We start from the raw sequence: 19,381 nt of genomic DNA on the forward strand, positions 1-19,381 counted from the left end.
TGTGATTCATGGCTCTCAAGAACGTGTAGCATGGATAGCTACAGCTACTAAAGGCAAACTGGAGGGCAGGGGTAGTACCTGAAACCAAAATCAGATGCTGTTTCAGTTCCAGTTTAGCAATTACTTTGAAAATAATCTGGTCCAGAAACCAGAGCCAGCGCAGACTGTGATACCCTGGACATGAATGACATGAGCAATGTATCTTCATTTCTAGCAGTAAATTCTATTGAAACTATATCTACTGATCAATACATGATGCATGAAGATGCATAGCATGAATTTAAGCCTGTCCTCATTCTACCTCATTCCCACATTTAGGAAGGTCTAGATTTTACTTGCAAATTGCCAAAGACCAGGAGTTTGGCTAATTGCCAAAGGAAATTCCTGGAATTATCTGACCTAACTGGTACTTTCACTTCTGAGAGCAAAATTCCTTGAATTTCAGGCATGCTGAGACACAGCCTGGTTTAAGTATATGAGTACCTAAAACCAGAATTTTAATGGCATCTGTGGGCTTTCAGGGTCCCATTTGCAGCTCTGAACAGTACTGCATACCACCTTGTTACCAAAACAGTAATATTGCCTTCATGTCTCCTGTAGGCTAAAGAACTAAGGACTGACACAATTATGATTCCTACCTGGATTTTAGAACCTAAACTAGGTGACTGGAGCAAAACCTGGAGTTGCTGCTGCACATTTGAAACCTGGGGGCAGGTCTGTATTTTCTTTTAACGTGGACGGGAGGCGCTGTCACCAATGCTTGGCTTTGTCAGGTTTTTGCGTGCTAGCTCAAAGAGAGCCCAGAGGTCTAGCCGCAACCCGACGGCACTACGGCAGCACACACACAGACAGACACACAGACACACAGATACACACACACACACACAAAAGCGCAGGCAGACAGGGGTGCGCTCCTCACCCGAGGGAGCTGTTCCTATACAGGGTGTGAAGGCACACAGGCAGAAGCGAACAAGGGAGAGAGAGGGGACTTTCCGTGTAAGTTCTACCCAGAAGGTTTATTCAGGCGAGACAATAGCAGGAGGAGACAGAGAGCCGAGGATCTGACAAGGGTCTAGGGATTTTATAGTGGGGATAGGAAAGGTGGGGATAAGGGATACAGCAAATGGGATACTTGACAGGAGATAGGGTTGAGCGCAAGGGAACCAATGGAAATAACACAAAGGAGGGATTTAGGGAAGGAACCAATGGCGTGCCGAGCACAACAGAACTTTCTAGAATTAATACATATTAACTTAGGGGAAATGAATATTAACAAACTTATACATAGAACAGGGAGGGGAAAACATGAACCTATCACATAAAAATATGTGAACTGCAGTACCATGGGATTATGGTTTCTCACCCTAACCAGAGTGAGGTATTAAGCTTTGGTGCCTGACCACCACAGGTTGGTGTTTGTTGGATCTTCAGGGGTCTGGGTGGCTGCAGCCACTTGCACCACTACATGGCTTAGTTTGAGAGATATGTTCAAGTAAAAGCCTGGGGAACTAGGCTTGTGTTCTCAAGTTTGAACTTTTCTAGTTGCTGTTAGAGAGGTTGATGTAACCATGGTGTATAAGCTGCTCTATCCAGGGAAAGAAGAAGCAGGTGTATTTTAGAGAAATGGGAGAGGCTGTCACCGTTATTTCCATTTCAATCCATTGGCAGGCTAACACCAGCTGCATAAAAATTCAGGAATCAAGAGCTGCTGCAGAACAGGCTAAGACTTCAACCAGTTTTGTGGGAGGATAGCCATAGGCTCTGTGAATGGGCAGAGCACCCTGATCTGTGCTATAGAGGCAACACAAAGTGTGGAAAACAAGGCGTGGAGCAAAGAATCTACTCATGGCCTATGCTGGAACCAGGCACAGAAAAGTGAAGCAGAAACAAAAGACAAGCCCTGTTTTTGTGATTTGTCCACGAAGATGGTGCATGGAATCATTGTTAGCCTTTGAGTCGTACTGAAAGGAACTAATTTCTTTTTATGTCTCCATAATATGTATGTGATTGAGTAGAATCTTTCTTTCTTTCTTTCACCCACCCTCTGTTCTATTGTTTGGGGAGTTTTTCACCCTTTCTTTAACTACATCCTAACTTTTGTTATACTGTAGTGCTTAGTTCTTGTTTCTGCCTTGATTTGTTTTAATTCTTAATGCCTCAAAGGTCATAAGGTTCATTATTTGAGTATTCACAAAACCAATGGATAGGGAAGCTGCAATTTAACAATTAAGAAATGCTGTAAAGTCCAGGAAACTCAGTACCTCCTGCTTCTGTAAGGTTGTCTTTAACATCAGCTATTGGAAAGGAGTAAAGGAATTTAACCTAGTGGGAAAAAATGAACTGTTCCAGAATGAAGTAAAGCAATAATTTATTTTATTTTTGTATTTTATTTTATTTCATTTTCCCTAGTGGCCAGTTTTTCAGAGTAGCCTCTCTGAATAATGGTAAAAACAAATTAAATTAGCATTTTTTTCCTACCATTGTTGTTCGGTTTTAGCTACTATGACTTTGTTCATCTTCCTTATAAGGAAAACTATAAAAACAACTCTTAATACTGGATTTTAGAATGTTTACTGAGCTGCTTTTTAAAAATTTTCTGAGCTTGTAAAAGTATAATTATCGTATCCTAATAATTATAACAGACGACATTTCTCTTCCTCTTCACAGTGTTTGATCTAAACTGAAAATTTCTGATCTTCTTGTCAAAAACAGAGCTGTTTTCTTGGGAATATTTTGAACTTTGATGAAAGTTTTATGACACTTCCAACAAAACATGCTGCTCGTTAAAGTTTTATAGCAAGAGAGCTCTATCTGCATTGTTTTGAAATTGTAAATATCACATAATTGTCATCAATGAGTAGCTGATGAAATACCTGTTCCCAGAAGCTTTTGTCTGCAGACTGGAGTTTGGTCACAGAAGAATAGATGCTTTGGCAGTCCCAAGGTTCCAAGACAAGGCTCTTTTCATTCTGTCATGGTGATGATCCCAAAAGTCAAACCATGATGAAATTGATGATTTATTTATAACATTTTGCAAGGCATTTGCAGAGGAAACAAATTTTGTAAGTCTTTAAAAATCTTATTCACTTTCTCCTTGTCCCACGAGATACCAGGAGATTAATGTCCCATTAGTTTCCTTCATCCAGTTTTCATGAGTCAAAACTTATACATCTGTCTTTGGATAGTCATGGATAGCTATGGTTCCTCAGTGATATGAACATTAGCTGCAGAACTGTTTTATTGTAGGACATCTAGCTCACACAACTGCAGTTGACACAAATGCTAATTTCCCTTAATATTCAAGCCTTGGGGAGTCTCTAAAACAAACAGACAAGAAGACTTTAAATGTGTATATGTATTTTTCAATATTTAAAAAACTTACTTGACACATTAGTTTCAAATCTCTTGGTGTGTATTGTAGCTTTTCTGATAATTATGGAGAGAAAATACCCTGTTCAGTGAAACATTGTTCCTTTTCAGAAGCACTTGAGCAATTTGACTCCCAGACAGCACAAGGTTTTATCTTGTCGTTATGAAGACTACATGAAGATATAAAGATGTTATTCAGACAAATTGGGGTTTTTTTTAAAGAGACAACCTAATTAAAGTTAGAACATTATTATTTAATATCATCTAATGAGAAGAGATAACATTTTTCTTCCCTTCTAGCTGCATGAGGATTCCTGTTTCCCTTCTAGCTCCATGGGATGTGCACACACTTAGAGGAAGCAGATCATCGCTCTCAAGGGCTACATACACCACAAAGCCCAAAGCAGCAAGCCAGGTGAGTTAAATGGAAGCCAGGATATTTTACGTCAGATGGGAGGTGTATTTCAGGTACTGACAAGTGGTATTTTTCCTGAATCACCTCCCGCAGGTGTGCTTTTTGTCTTTATTGACAATGTGGGGAACCTGGGGAAATTGTGTCTGAACTGAGCTAAGCTGACTGTCTGGAGTTGGGTGGTGTGAATACCTCTTGCACTCATAAAAGCAGAACATAGGTGTTCATTTAAATTGTAGTGCTGGCAGCACTGCAAAACAATGATAATCACAACATAATTACAATCCATATCATGGGAAAGTTATGTACACAAAAGCATTAGAGTGATGATAAACTTGAGAAAGACAGATTTAAGGAAATGAGGGAGCTCATACAAAATACCCTAAGGAAAAGTAAACTCCTTGGATATGGCATTTCTCCTCCTTAAGGAAACAGTAATAGTGTCTCTGGAGGTGGTGTGCTACTGAACAAAATGAGAATAGGAAAAATTTACATAGCTACATAGCAAATTTCAAACAATTGAACTGAGAAGAGATCCTTCAAAAATCTGACTCACTGTAGCCAAAAGACAGGAAAATAAAATAAACAGTAGGAGTTGTGAGGAATACAAGAAAAATCAAAACATATTTTCATAACTAATGAATAGAAATAAAGGTTATCTATAAATACAGATATTAAAATAGATAGATACATTAGAATTAATGGATAAAATGCTATGTTGCTACTAAAGGTAAAGTATTATCAGAGAAAAAAGGAAACAAAACCAAAGATCAGGGAAGACTGATGCTAGGCCTAAAGTTACTCTGACTGAACTCAGTTATGAAATATCTGAAGACCTAGAACTTTAAATGGCCGGGTTAAATTTGAGAAATGCTCTGAAGCAAGCCAACCAAACAGACGACACTTCTTACACATACATATATACATATACACATATGCATATATATTCATACACATCCACCCCCTTGTGCAGTAATAATTGACCTCAGATGTAAACAACAGGAAAAACAGGGGGTGTGAGTGTTCAAGAAGAAGACAGGTCACAAGGCATGAAAGGTTGGCCAGTGAAGGTATCAAGATGAACCAAGCCCAGGGAAGACAATTGTAATTTAAAAGAGCTGTTTTAGCAACTACAGAGGATAACACAAAGGAAAACAGGGTCTGAATGTAAAGTAATCTACATGAGGTAGGAAGACAACAGAACAACTTCTAGATTTCCACACTGACTCAGCTCAGATAGCTTGCTGTTGTTGTAGAAATGTAAAAAAAAAAATCCTTTGCAGAAAGCAGCTTCAGGAAAAAGAAACCCAAACAATATTAGAATGCATAAAGGCAGAATGGAAGAAAATATTGAGGAAAATGGTATAATATGTATTTGTAAATGAGTGGTGAAGGTTTATTTGAGTTATAATGCTTATCTCTCTAAATATGGAAAATTATTTGACTCACTGAAACATTCTCTTTTATGAAAAGAGTTTGAAAAAACTCATAGTACTATTTTAGAGAAGAAATAAACAGGCTTAAAATTCATTTGCTTATTTAAGTATTTAAATACTGAATTAGAATTGAAATATATATACTACAAATATTTTTGCAATAAATACTGTAAAACTCATTTTAGAAATACAAATATGTTTCCAAAATGACAAATGCCTCTAGGAGTTGATAGCTTTCTTTGTAATGGCTGTAACTTAAATAAGGACATTCTTTCCTGTTCTTTTCCTTAAATTTGATGTGCCAGAAACATCCACTTACTAACAAAAATGCTGAAACCTCTAAGTATTGAAAAATTCTTGCAATTGCAATACCATAGCCCCTGATAGGACCATTTTGTATTTGGTAAAATTGGGTCTGGAGAAATATGAGAGGCAGATTTCTTTTTAACCCCAGGTTATAAGACATAAAACTATTAATGAACAAGGGAGTCTGCTTGAATCATGTTTATCTTCTGGTTAGGTGATCTGGGCATTGCTACTGGTAATTATTACAGATGCCTAATGAAGCACAAGGTTAAAAAAAGGTGAGTAAATTAAGATCAAAGGATTCAGTGCACCATCATTTAAGGACTGTAACACATAGCCATTCATATGTTTTCAAATGAGTTCTCTCTCGAGTGTAGCACTGTAATGATAAAGGCACCACCACTGTTCTTGATGGGCTTGGCCTTGTCCAGTGACAGGCCTGTCTTGGGGCCTGCTGGCACTTGCTCCATCAGACATAGGGAAGGCTTCTGGCAGCTTCTCACAGAAGCCACCCCTCTAGCACCCCACCAGGTACAAAACGCTTGCCATGCAAACCCAATACAGCATACGCACTCACATCATATTTCATAATACAAGTGCAATTATTTGACACTTGTGGTGTCAAATAAGAAAAATTTTTAAAAATCCTGAGTTGTATTGATAAATTTAAATGTTTTACTTCCATGTCCTTTCTTTCATTATCTTTTTCGCTAAGACATACTAGGAGCAGTCTTCTACTCTTTCCATGCCAAGTCCCATCAATGGGAGTTAGGGCTGGTTTGCTAATTCAGGTACAGCCTTGCTGCAAGCAGTGCTGTGCCACAGGGTTATGAAGGCTTTTCCCCTCAGTCTGAAGGGCTTATTGAAAAAAGAAATGAGGAGCTACTTAGCTCCTCCAGCTCACTGTTGTAATTAAAAAAATATGACATTACAAAAAGCCAAGTTGAAGTGCTATGAACTATGTTTGCTTGCCAGATGAAGCTAAAATAAACACTACCTGCTTTGTTTCCAATGCCTGAAACAGTCTTTATACTCAGTCTCTGTGACCTTTTCCAAACTCCTAATGATCTCAGGTAAATGACTCTCTTATATTGTGTTATTCTGTATCTGCTGCTTTCAACATGAGTGACTGAAACACAAGGATGCAAAAATATTGCTATAAAGACTCTACCCCTCTATAAATATTACAAAATGGGTGTGTCCCAAATGAGAAATAATGTCAGCTTCATGAAAATGCAAAAGTAAAAGAGAATTACAGCCTCTTAGCATAGAACATGAAGTTTATAGACATCTGCTGTGTAACTTACGAGGATGAGCTGGCAGCATACACAGAAACTAGTCATGGATGAAGTCACAGATTGACTCAGTGAAACTTGGGCATTAATGCTGCAATGTTTCCAAAGCATTCTCTGCAGGAAATCCACATAGAGATGTGGGATGAAGTGGTAATATCAAATGAAATTTGTCACTCAAAAACTGCTCCAGTCTACATTCAGGCATCAAATATTGATTTTATTTTCAGAAATGCTGAGCATCAGCTTGACTAAATATAAATAATATTGTGAAATACCACTGAAATTAAAACAGCAACTTGAAAGTTTAGATACACACAAACAACTGCAAATATACAAAGAACGGTTCTCTGAGGCATAAAAGGAGAAACAAAGTAGGGATAGATGTTCAACCTCTGTTTGAAAGCCTGGCATCCACTATAACCAGTGTATTTTCCTACCTCTGTCTAATGCTTAGTGTCTTGTGAGATACCCATTTGTAGTCCATGACCCTCCGGGTATCCTGCCTACTTTTACATATAAAGAGCATATGTAAGATATTTGACATTCTGCTTCAACACAGAAATGAAGTCTATTATAATTTCAATATAATGAAATAGAAACTAGCGCTTGGACAATTTTTAGTGCAATTCAAAGCAAAAACAACTTGTGGCTATTTACTTCGGACTAAGTTCTGCAGAAATCAGCTTGCAATTTCACTATTAAAAATTACTTAAAGTGAATTTCTGAAGGAAACTTGAGTTAAGATTTGATTTGAAACAATTAAGTCTCTTAATTATTGGGAGGGTCACAATGGCTAAATAGTTTAATTCCCCTTCTCCCCCCTTCCTTTTTCCCCCAGCAAAGTGATTTGTGTAAATGACTCCATCCCACAAGCGGACACAGATTTGGGATCACTCACTTCTATGATGAGAGTCAAGAAATGCCAGATTCCTACCAAACTACAAATGCAGAGACCATGCTGAGGGATATATCATGAAGAGTGAGACTAAAGTACACGTTTTTGTTTGCACCTCTTGAAATCAATTAATTTTTAATATCAGGACTTCTTGTCCCTGCTGTGTACTTAATGTGCTGAAAAGATTAATATTGGTGAGTTTAAAACTAGCTGACTTGTGACAGATTCATGGATGTTAGAATGACAGTTGTAATTAATAGTAATTTCAAATAATTTTACTTGAACGTGCATGTGTATGTAATACAGAATCCTGATTTTGGACATAGGTCAGACCAGTTAGTGTATTATAGACATCTGATTGTAGTAAAATAACCAAAACTCTGCCTATGCTAGAGCATGTTGAAACACATGCCTAATTTCCCTTTCAGCTGCAGCCAGAAGATAAGGGTTAGGCACGATGATGCCCCAAACCTTTCTCATTATAAAGTCAGAGTATGATCAGAAGATGGAACCAGCCTTTGGGAGAAATGAATTGTCCAGTAACATAGTTTTTGTCTCTGTGGATCCTCTGCTTGTGAAAGTTACTTCTGCCAATAGGTGCTACTGTCAGTGGACATTTTCTTTTTTTAAAAGAAAACATCATTTGATACAAAACCAGCACCTCTTGCTGGGAAAATCGTGGGCCAGTGAATGTTTGAAATTAATGCCACCACAATGTTATCTGGTTATGCACAGGAGTGCTTTATGTTGGGAATTCCCACCTTTCTGCTGTTGGGAAGGAAACCACTGAACTAGAAGTTTGTTCAGACGGGCTCAGAAGAGTAGTTTTAAATGTCATGATCTTACAGCAAAAGGGTTTTGATCGGAGCATGGTATCCAAGACTGAAAATTTAGACATGCATTTCTTCACTTTTGATGTTCTGAGTTTTCCTATGGAACTGGATAATAAAGTCCTTCAGGAGTCATGGTCAAATAAATGTTTGTGCAGTTATCTCTGTGAATGTTACCTAAAAAAATTGGAAGGTTAGAAGAAGGATCTAACTTTCTTTCTTCATTATAATGTTACTTCAAGCAAAGGCATACATGTTTCAGAAAATAGAATGGTTTGCAATTTCCAAGGATTTGTTATTCTGCCTATTATCATCTTAACCTTAAATTTCAAGGGACCATCAGTCTGAACCACAATATTCATGTTAATCCTTCTTCCTGATTTTAAAATAGAGATAGTCTACTTACAGAACAAGAGTACACCAGAAACTGTATATGCAATCTTTTAATTAACCAAGACAGTTTTGATTTTAAAATCTGACCATTAAACATTCCAGCATGTTTTTTCCCTGATCACTAAAAAGGATTTTTGAGAGAGTTCAAATAAAATACTGTTCTAGAAATTAGTTCATTGTCTGAAGAAAAAGAGTAGTCAATGTGTTGTATAATAATATGTTCCAGACTTTGCTAAATTTAGCCTGTGGTTCTTTGAGTGCTTTCTGGTACATTGTGTATGTACACATATGGATCTTATGCCTCAGAGATGAGGATGATTAACAGAATACAATACTGGCTGCTCTTGCACAAGTAGTAAATATCTTTCCTCTCACAGAATAATCTTGTAATGTAGTGCTTGGCCATGTCACAGCAGTTTAAAAGCAGAATAGATGCACTCAGTATGACAGAACCATCAGTATTCTTGGAAGAATATTATTATGATATGTTTATTATTATTTTTGTAACCACAGTCATCTATATTCTTCAGCAAATTTGCATCCTGACAAATTTGGACTTAATTATCAGTTTGCATCCATGACTTATAATGTGGATCATATTTGCTACATAATACAGCTTTAATGAGTGAAGATAATAAATCAGAATTTATGGGTTTTGCAAACTCATATTTGTCTATATGTATTCTTCTGATTACTGTTGATCAATTCATGACTATTTCTGTATATACTGTATATTCAAAATCACTCAAATAGCAGTGCATTCGAGGGAAAAGACATTTGCCCTTAGCTGTAAAAGGAAATTAAAATGTGTTTCATAGAGTGGTGACGGACAGAGAGCAAGGCTAAAGTTTGTTGCTCTGCAGATTGTAGTGGTTTCAAACAAGGTAAAGACATAGCCCTGGAAAAAAAAATTCAGGAAGGTATAAAACTTCACAGAAAGAAACTGTTTCTGCCATTTCCCTGAAAAAAGAACCTGGGTTAAAGATGCTCTGCTGCAGGATCAGGTAGAAGACAGAGAGCAGTACAAAATATAGGGGAAGGCAGATAAACTTCTTGTGGTGTCTGAAAAGATATATTATATATTAATTGGTTTAATTGCAGTGGAATTAAATGAGATTTCTGAGATTTCTATTTGAGTTATTATCTTGCATGAGACAGTGTCTGAGAGTGATTTATAGATCGCAAGGAGTTAAACATGAAGCTGAGAAAGGCACCTTTTTTTTTTTTTAAGCCAAGGAAACTATGGCTTGCTCCTCAGTGAACTATCCAGTCAAAAAAAAAAAAAAAAAGGTTAAAAAAAGCTAAAATAAAATCATGGTCTCTAAAACGTGATGTTACTGAGAAAAGCAGTAACCCTTGAAGAAGAGAATTGGAATTGGAGAGAGAACTTAGGAGAATTGGAATTTTAGAGACTTGACACCAGGTTTCATTTTTTTACCGCCTGAAATTAAGTAACCATATCTCTGCCACCTGGAAAGGAACCAAATAATTTGTCTCCACATTAATTAGTTTTAAAGGAAACACTGGAGTCCAGTAGAAGCAGCTGAAAAAAGTATTTGTCATGTGACTTTTACCGATGGGTTTTTACATCTTTTTATATCAAAGGGACAGGACAGGTGGGATGCATGTATTCTCTGTGGGACTCTGTTCCAGGACTTAAAGGATGTATTACTGTTCATTGAAGGTAGGGTCTTGTTGGGTGTGGAGTTACTGTTGGCTAAAATAGCCCTACCTTGGTCTGTATCTCAGACCTACAAACTATGGGGAATAGGGTGTGAATGTTTCGTAGTTACCCTTCTCCCTCACAAATACAGCATAATCACTGGTCGTGGAGGTAACTCCAACTTAATCCATACAGAAGTTTGGAGGGTATAAGTGAATCTGGTTTGTCTGATGTCATCTGACTGACTGATGACTTATATGAAGTTCCAGAGGTGGGAATTATTTAAATTCTTTTTCATTCTATTTCATTGTATTCTCTTTGCTGGGCTGGATATTGAGAGTACTAAAGGAGTGACCTGATATGCTGCTGCTCTTCAGCTTATGTCTCAAGAACTCAGCACTTCTCTCTAGGCTGCTGTGGAGCCAAACCAAGTGGTCCAGAAATCTCTGCTTTAGCTGGAGAGTTTCCATTTTTGTTTCTAAACAGTGAAAACTAACTGTGTTCTTCAAGTCTTTATGTGCCCTTTACACTGACTGTAGGGGATCAGCTTCATTTTGGTAGCTCACAGGAAAACAGCTGGAGTTTGGGCTGGTCTGTTTTGTTTTGTTTTGTTTTGTTTTCTTTGTGCTACTCTGTGGGTAGGAAGCCTGTATGTTACTCTTAGATTCAACAAGAACCTCATAAAATATGTTCTACCAACCCGAACAATAGATACTTTGCTGGGACCTCTAACTCCTATTGCCTTTGTGTACCAGTAAGCTACAGCACTGGAGCCTTGCCTTAATTTGAGATAGTTATAAAGCATGATGAAATTAAAGAGAAAACAAAGGAACTCTTAGCTGAGCTGTGGTGGTGCTGAGTGATCTTCTGTCATGACCCCATAGAAGAGGGGAAATTGCTGATAGATGAAGACTGCAACAAAATCATTGACAGCAGAATATGGGAAACTGAGTAGATGTTTATTAAAGTGAATGTGTTGCAGACACACCTGGAGTATGAATTGTACTATTGAGTCAGGTGAAGGCAGTCACTGTCAGCAAGATTTGAAATGTAGGCATGCAGTAAATCTTTATCCTTGAGCTGAAGGATTATCTTTAAAAGAGAGGGTTGTTTTGTCTCTGAAACTACTTAAGAAGCACGCAGTAATTTGGCCTTCCTTTTCATGCAGATTCTTAAGTCCATAAACTCTATAATTCACAAAATGAAATGTCAGGAGTCCCTTTTAAGTTTTTTCCATTGAGTTTGTTTATACAATGAATTTCAGATGCTGACTGCTTTTTGAAAATTATTAAAACAAGTTCTGTTAAGTGCAACTTGTCAGTGAGGGAGGGATTGCTAGCAATTCCTTAATGACTCTGGTGATTGTATTACCTTGCATCTGGAATGTACCAGTGGGACACACCTGAAATGGTCATGAAGTCAGGAAGTCTTGCATCTTTTTTTTTGTAATCCTAGCAGTTAGATACAGCTTTTTCTATTCTGAGATCCTGGCACAATGTTTCTGAACAAATAGAAATGTTCGGATTTATTTTGAGAATAAACATAAAGTGCTGAGTTTATATAAAGTTATGAAAGTTGATGTTAAAACTCCCTCAGTTGTACTATTTCAGTTTATCTATATTTGCTGAAAGTGAGCAGCTGTGATGATATCCTGAAGGTTAAAAATCCACACCTTGAAGCCTTAGATACTGCATGCCTATTTCTCATGTATTCATAACATGCAATGGAACTTATGCATCCTTATAACCAGGAAGCACTTTGAGGACAGTCTCTGGGATTTGGAATATAATAGTAAATTTCAGTTTTACTTTGATATTTGATTTCATGACAGCCACAAGAAATAGCCTAAAGTAGCTCTCCTCTTCGAAGAGGAGAGTGGATTTCCAACAACAGATGTGGTTTTTGCTGTGCTCCTGCCAGGTATGATTTGGATAGCACTGTCATTAGCCTTTTTTCTCCCAGTTTATGAATTGTCTCTGGCATTGTGTTCTTTAAATCTTATTTTAGCTCAGCATGGCTTTGGCTAAAACTTACGCTGGAGCCTCTTGTTCCTCTTGATTACAGTTGCTATTATTATTTTTAATGTCTAATTACTGACAGAGAAACTTAGTTTCCTTGTTGTTCCCTCCTATGGTTGTCTTTCTGATGAAATTCAAACTTCCGTCTGGCATGGACTAGTTTAACTCCATAAAAGTCAGTGCTGGTTTACACCAGAGAGAGGAACATTGCTCACAAAATGTTTGGGAGTTCTTATCCTCTTGAGTCAGTTTTCTATGTTTTCATAAAGTCCAATCAGTTTTGTTGTTGTTGTTTTATGCAACAGAAATAATAAAAAGAATTAATGTGTCCCTCATTATCCTTGTCTCCTCATGGGAAAAGCACCACCATGGCATTCCGTGCATACGTGTGTGAGTTTTAGCAGACCATGATTATGGTGGTTTCATGACTAACTCGTGGAATTAATTTGTTCAACTTGCACAATTTCCAGTTGCTTTTCTTCCTGATTTGGAGACACATTTCTGTGTTCCGTTTTGCCCTTCTGAAACCAGAGGCAGTGCAAGTGCCCCCACCAGGGCAAGAGAGCAATTTTATAAGCTCAGGGGTTTTCTACAGATAAAAGGTGTTCAAAATTTCATTTCATGGAAAGCCTCTAAGTTTCAGTGGTTAAGCTACCTTGGTAAAACGTGAAAGATCACCTAGAAATACAAGTATCATATTAAAATCATTTGATTAAATGTTAACTAGAACAGTCTACCTTTTGTTATTCAAGAGGACTCATATTTGGTTAGAAATCTTTACATTTAAGTCTGCTTGGCTGTTAGTAAAAAAATGAGAAGGGTTCTGTTCCCTTCTCATTTTCACTTTTTATGTATTTTGAAAGTGGAACACTATTCAAGCTTTAATTTTTTTTTTGTAAGATATTTTCCATGCTTTGCCTGCTATTATTGAATCAGTTTTGGGTTGTTTTTTTTTTATTTAATAAGCATTTATTTATTAAAATTTTATTTTTTTATGGTTTTGTCACATTGCAAAATGTACATTTGCACTATATGCTGCCCTTTCCCTTTTTTTGTCTGCTCCACAATTCAGTATTTTGTATGTGTACTGTACCAACACGTTGAAAGACTTAGTAATTCAATAAGAGATGTAACAGTATTATTGTGAGAGAAAAAAGAGGACTTCAATACAACATTAACTCTGTTAATATTTTACGTGCTAAAGCATATGTCAGCAGAAGTGAGTTTACCTTCTAAAAATTGAATCAGAACTGCAGGGTTTGCATGGGTATGTGAGTAAATTTTTGTAATTAACTGGCACATCATTAAAACTAAATTGTATTAATATCTAGACATAGTTAACACTAACCATTACAGAAATTCAACAATTATCACTGGAAAAATCAGTCACATTTTGAAGATAAATAGTAAATAGAAATATAATTTCTCCCTTTGATTAAAACTCAATGAAGCATCTTAATGTAGTCTCTTGCACTTTATTTTACACTTTAGCAAATGACTTTAAGAAGTGTAATCAAAGTTTATGTGCTTGCAGTAATGGCAGCATCCTTCTTTTCTAGGCAATGGAACACTGGAGCATCAAATACTTACTTGTGATCTTGCTTTCTCTGTGGGGCTCCTATGATATCATTAGAAGCATTCAACCTAGACTGAAAGCAAGATTTGCAAACAAAGATTTTCAGCTTGTAAATTGTATCTTTTTTTTCTTCCCTTAAGTGGCTTAACCTTCAGGTAAGCCAGTAATTCATAGATGTCACTTTGGAATTGGCTTTATTCCAAAGGGGAAAAGAAAATATGACTATTGGGCAGTACTTATCAATCAGACATAGATCCATCTAATTTATTGGAGATTAGGCCACAAGCCCTTTCTTTAGGCAATTAATTTGTGTGCAAGTCTAGAGGTAATTCAGCTTTAGAAAGGTTTTAAGAATAGAAGTCATTAACAATAATACAGAATATTTTTTCTTAATATTTAGGTACTGTGTGGAAAACCTCCCCTCATTCTAATTTTTTTCATTTGTGTGAAGTATTTTGGTGATGAAACTGGCTACAGCTAGTTACAGTCAGACAAATCAATAAACTGAAGTCTGATTTCAGGATGATTTATTTTAAAAACGTGTGTTAGAAATACAACAGAATACTGCTTGGCTTGGAAATTTTATACATTTTGAATTCAGAATTCTGAAGTTCAATGAGAGAAAATAAAAAAGTAAAATATTTACTGGCCAACATAAAAATGTGCTGTGTGCAACCTTGGTAAATCCTATGGCTTCCAAAATTTTCTGATCACCTACAGATGTTTACTGGCACAAAACCAGTATATCTGGCATATATGTTTGAAAAGACCAAGGTAGATATGAAGAAATGAGAGACACAATGGCTTCAGAACATTTTAGGAGATGGTTGCAGAGAAGGAAGGACTTCCTTTGTGATCTATTAATTGTTTTCCGAAGCTCACTGCCCAAGGCATAATTAAAATATTCCACTGACATTAGATTTAGGTAGGAATTTATTCCCCCCTCTCCAGCTGAGATATGTGGCTGTAATTACAATGGTGATGCAGCAATGGTTGGCAGCAGTTTGCAAAGCCTCTGCAAGGTCTTTTAGTGATGCTCTATCACAAGTGAAATATTCTTGTTATTATCACTTTGCTTAGAAAAGTAGAAAACAAGAGGAATGGACTTCACTGCACACTAAGTTAACAATTTTATGTCCTCTATCTGTTCCTCTTATCTGTTCTGACATTGTGCTATTTCCACTAGGCTGAGTAAGAAAATATGAACTTTAAAATTACATCTGAGTGGTAAGTACTGAGGAGGAAGAGGAACTACTTATAGCAACAGATAATGCGTGCTGAAAGGTTTTTGTTAGCTATCTGTGATGAAAATGAAAGCAAAAAATGATTTGCCTACCACATGCTGATTCATAATTTGATCACAAAGCTTTATGTGTTTATTTGCTGCCTTTAAAAATCATTGTTCCTTGCAAGGATTTGACTGTAGAGGCCTTCAGTCTGCTACCATGTCACCTTGCACAGACTCAGCATATCAACTTAAAACGAGTAAGAAATGTTTCCCTGCACAGTTAGGTAATCAGTGATTTTGCTTCTCTTTGGGTGTCTGTCATGTTTTACAGCTTGAGATACATTTTGTTTAGATTCTAGATACAGTGGATACATTAAATATGGGAGTTTGTTTTGGTTGGTTTTTTCCCCAGTATTACAGGGGCCTCAGACAGCACCATTATCCTTGATATCTCCTGCTTAATTGTTTTTTGTGTATCATCTCCAAGTCCTAATTTTTGGGCTTTCCTTCCATGTTTCTTGTGGTACGTTAAGAAGTGTCTGATAAGCAACAATGAACAGAGACTGCAGTAAACTTGTGTCTTGGAACCTCAGTAACTAGAAAAGAAAATTATATTTAGAAAGTAAAGACAGAGATGACTTCCTATTAAAATAATATATTGCTAATAAGGATTTTCCAAAGATTTTTGTTTTACTTCCTACTCATGACTAAACCACAATGTAGATTAAGCGGTGTACATTGTAGTCACATCAATATCTGTATTCATTCAGAGGCAAAAAAAAATGCTTTAATGTTTCTGAAAAAAAACTCCTAAAACTTTGGTGTAAGAGATGCACCTGAAGCAAATAGGTTATTAACAGAAAAGGTGTTGAAAACAGGAAAGGCCACAGAGCACTTTTAAAGGTGGGAAAATTGTTGGATGATAGAAGCTGACTATTAAACCAGGGTTGGAGAGAAACTGCACAGAAAAGCACAAACCTAAAAAGAACAACCAAAATGAGAATCTGAATAAAATGTACTCTAAAAATCCCCTTAAAATCAAGAACAGCTACATGTGAAGTAATGAATGTGATCAACATTATAATTTTTGGTTTGCTCACAGTTTGCTCTACATCTTAGGATAGCAATTTTTTAGCTGTAGGCTGCAGTACCAGAACAGGGCTGTCCTTGATACTGCTTTGTGGGTGGCCTTTATAATTTGTGCAATATCTGAGCCTTGCAAACGCTCCTGTTCAAGCTTTGAGAAAACACAAACTTCCAGGGGTGGAAGTTTGCCTTGTATTTTTTGCATTCTTCTTGTGCTGACTGACTTTTAAGTCACATCCTCAAAATGGTTCAGAATTCTCTTGCAGTATTTGTGAACACAAGTGACCGTTTCACTGAGTCTCTTTAAGAATCTCTTCTGTGCATATTTTTATACCCAGTCATGAGCACACTGTACTCTGACTTGGCTATGTAATAGCATCGGAAGGAATTATTTTGCCACCTTCTAAAAAGGTATGTAGGAGTGGTGGAAATTTTTGTTTAAACGTTTTCATTTTGGGGATGAATATTCTTTGAAACAAGATTTCTGTGACATGTCAGTTTTGAGTGATAAAGTTTTATGATACATTTTCATGTTAAACGGAAACATTCTGACAACTCCACTTTTCTTAGAAAAACAAAGAGGGTGGACTTGGCATGAAGCCAGGCTGGCGGAGACTCAAGTCCAATTATGCATGTCTGACTGTCTGCCTCAGGTCTTCCAACTACCAGACAAATATTTTAGCCCTTTTCTGTTCTGGAATTGTGTTGTTGCTTTGCTCTCCTTTGCTTTGTTTCCGTTTTCTTCTAAAAATATATTCTTTTCCTGATGCACTGAGAGAAATAGATAGAGGGAAACAACAGTAACTAGTGTGAGATGGAAAACATGCTTATCTGTACATCTGAATATAAGTGTGGCAGTATATATAAACACCTGTAGTAAGTGGAAAAATATCTCCTCTCATTTTCACACAGCTTTTAGTTCTTTATTGGGGAATGAAATGAAAAAGCGAGAATGGAGAAGGAGAAGGAATAAAAATAACTCAAAGCTAAAACCTGATACAGTTCATCTTCTGTAAGCCTTGAAGAACTTAAAACAATTTATTTGGTAGCATTAGTGCACTTTTAAATTATAAAATGGAAAAAATATTTCCAAAAGGTGCTGTGATTCCTTTTATATGAATATATCAGGCTGGTGTGGTTTGTTGCATTGTGTCATGATATGAATTTTCCTCTGGTTTATTTAATGTTGTAGGGTGCTCTGCTCTGTCCTGTCATCTCACTACAAGAAATACATTGAGATACTGAAAAATGTGGGGGGCAATAAAGCTGGTAAAGGATCTGGAGCAAAAGTCTTATTGGAATGGCTGAAGTAGTGGGGGTGTTTAGACTGGAGAAAAAGAAGCTCATGGGGGATCTTATTGCTTTATATAACTATCTGGAAGGAGGTTGTAGCCAGGAGGGACTTGGCCTGTTCTCTCAGGTAACTAGTGACAGGACGAGAGGAAATGGGCTCAAGTTTCACCAAGGGAGGTTTAGACTGGATATCAGGAAAAATTTCTTCACCAAAAGGACTGTCGGATATTGGAAGAGGCTGTGCTGGGGAACGGTTGAGTCACTGTCCATGGAGATATTTAAATGACATGTAGATGTGGCACTTAAGAGACATGGTTTAGTGGTGGATTTGGTAGTGTTGGATTAATGGTTGGACTCGATCTTAGAGGTCTTTTTCAACCAAAACCAAACTATGATTCTGTATTAATTCTTAGAGTACAAGTCAATGCACCTGAATCATGTTTGAATTTTCTTTTTTAAAGACTGACTTGACTGCTATAGGCAATGTGTAGATAAAGCTAAAGGTACTTCTCATTCAATAGTAAAATGCTTTCAAAGAGAATGAAATTATTGTTCTCTGTGGTAGTGTACAGGCAACATGAGTCTAAGCAGACACACACAGTGTCAGTTTTGATTTCACTATTCTTCATTATTTTTCAGTATAAAAGTCAAGATCTTATTGCTGATGAAAGTGAGAATCAAGCAGTGAAATGTCAGGTTTCTAAACTGCTACCTCCCGATGAGGTTTCCTTCCTTTTTGTCTGTCTTGAAGAAAAGAGAGTAAGTGGGTAGAAGGCTGTTGTGCTGTCAGCTGCAAGAGGAGGCTGAGCTCCATGCAGGGTTTCTGGTAGTTTTGCTGCTATTAGGAAGCTTTTGCTAGTCAGGAAGGGAGGTAGACTTGACATCAGGAAAACAGAGACTTTAAAAAATGGAAGATTAATAAAACTTTGAAAGCTACTTGGATATCTGGTTCTTTAGGGGCAGGATAAGTGGTAGAAAATATTTAAGAAGGTTTAGGACAAAAAATGTGTTAAAGAAAAGAATGCTGCTGCTTGTTAAATTACTGTGAGGCCTCTATGGAATATCTTGCTTCCTAATTGCCATTAGATTTGTTATTTTCTCTACCCATGTGCTGCAGTAAAGAATCTCACAGTAAATTTGTGGCACCCTTGTTAATATGTCTTATATGCCAAAGAATATACTTGGCTGAAATAAAGATCTTGTTTTCTAGATAGTAAAAGTCTGCCTTCTGTTGTGATTATCTTTGTGTTTCCTGGGAAGAAGAGAAAGGATTTTTTTCCTCTAGTTGAGAAGCTTCTAAATAATCAGAATTTTATACCTTAAATGTTAACCACCCTGTGTTGATAAAGGCTTTGTGGCATTGTAATCATTGCATTCTGATTCTGTGTTCTGCTGCTGCTGGTCAACCTACATTGCCTGGTTGGTAAAGTTTGCTGGCTTAGGTCATCAGTTTCCAGTATTAGAAGAGGAAACTCTACATATATATATGTAATATATCAAAGGTTAATAACGAAAGACATTTACAGATGAATGATATTTTATACACTTATCAATGTCAGGCAGATAAGTCAGAAACAAATG

At 36.8% G+C, this 19,381-nt stretch overlaps 1 long non-coding RNA gene across 1 annotated transcript; it reads left to right on the forward strand.

Annotated features, from left to right (window-relative positions):
* Nucleotides 1–1,328: 1,328 nt before the first annotated feature.
* On the forward strand, nucleotides 1,329–9,496 carry LOC138108939 (uncharacterized). The gene is made up of 3 exons (XR_011150141.1): nucleotides 1,329–1,408; nucleotides 3,670–3,784; nucleotides 7,657–9,496. It is a non-coding gene; the product is annotated as an uncharacterized lncRNA (long non-coding RNA).
* Nucleotides 9,497–19,381: the final 9,885 nt, after the last annotated feature.

This window comes from Aphelocoma coerulescens, chromosome 4 (genome assembly GCF_041296385.1).
Source record: "Aphelocoma coerulescens isolate FSJ_1873_10779 chromosome 4, UR_Acoe_1.0, whole genome shotgun sequence".
NCBI classification, from domain to species: Eukaryota; Metazoa; Chordata; class Aves; order Passeriformes; family Corvidae; genus Aphelocoma; species Aphelocoma coerulescens.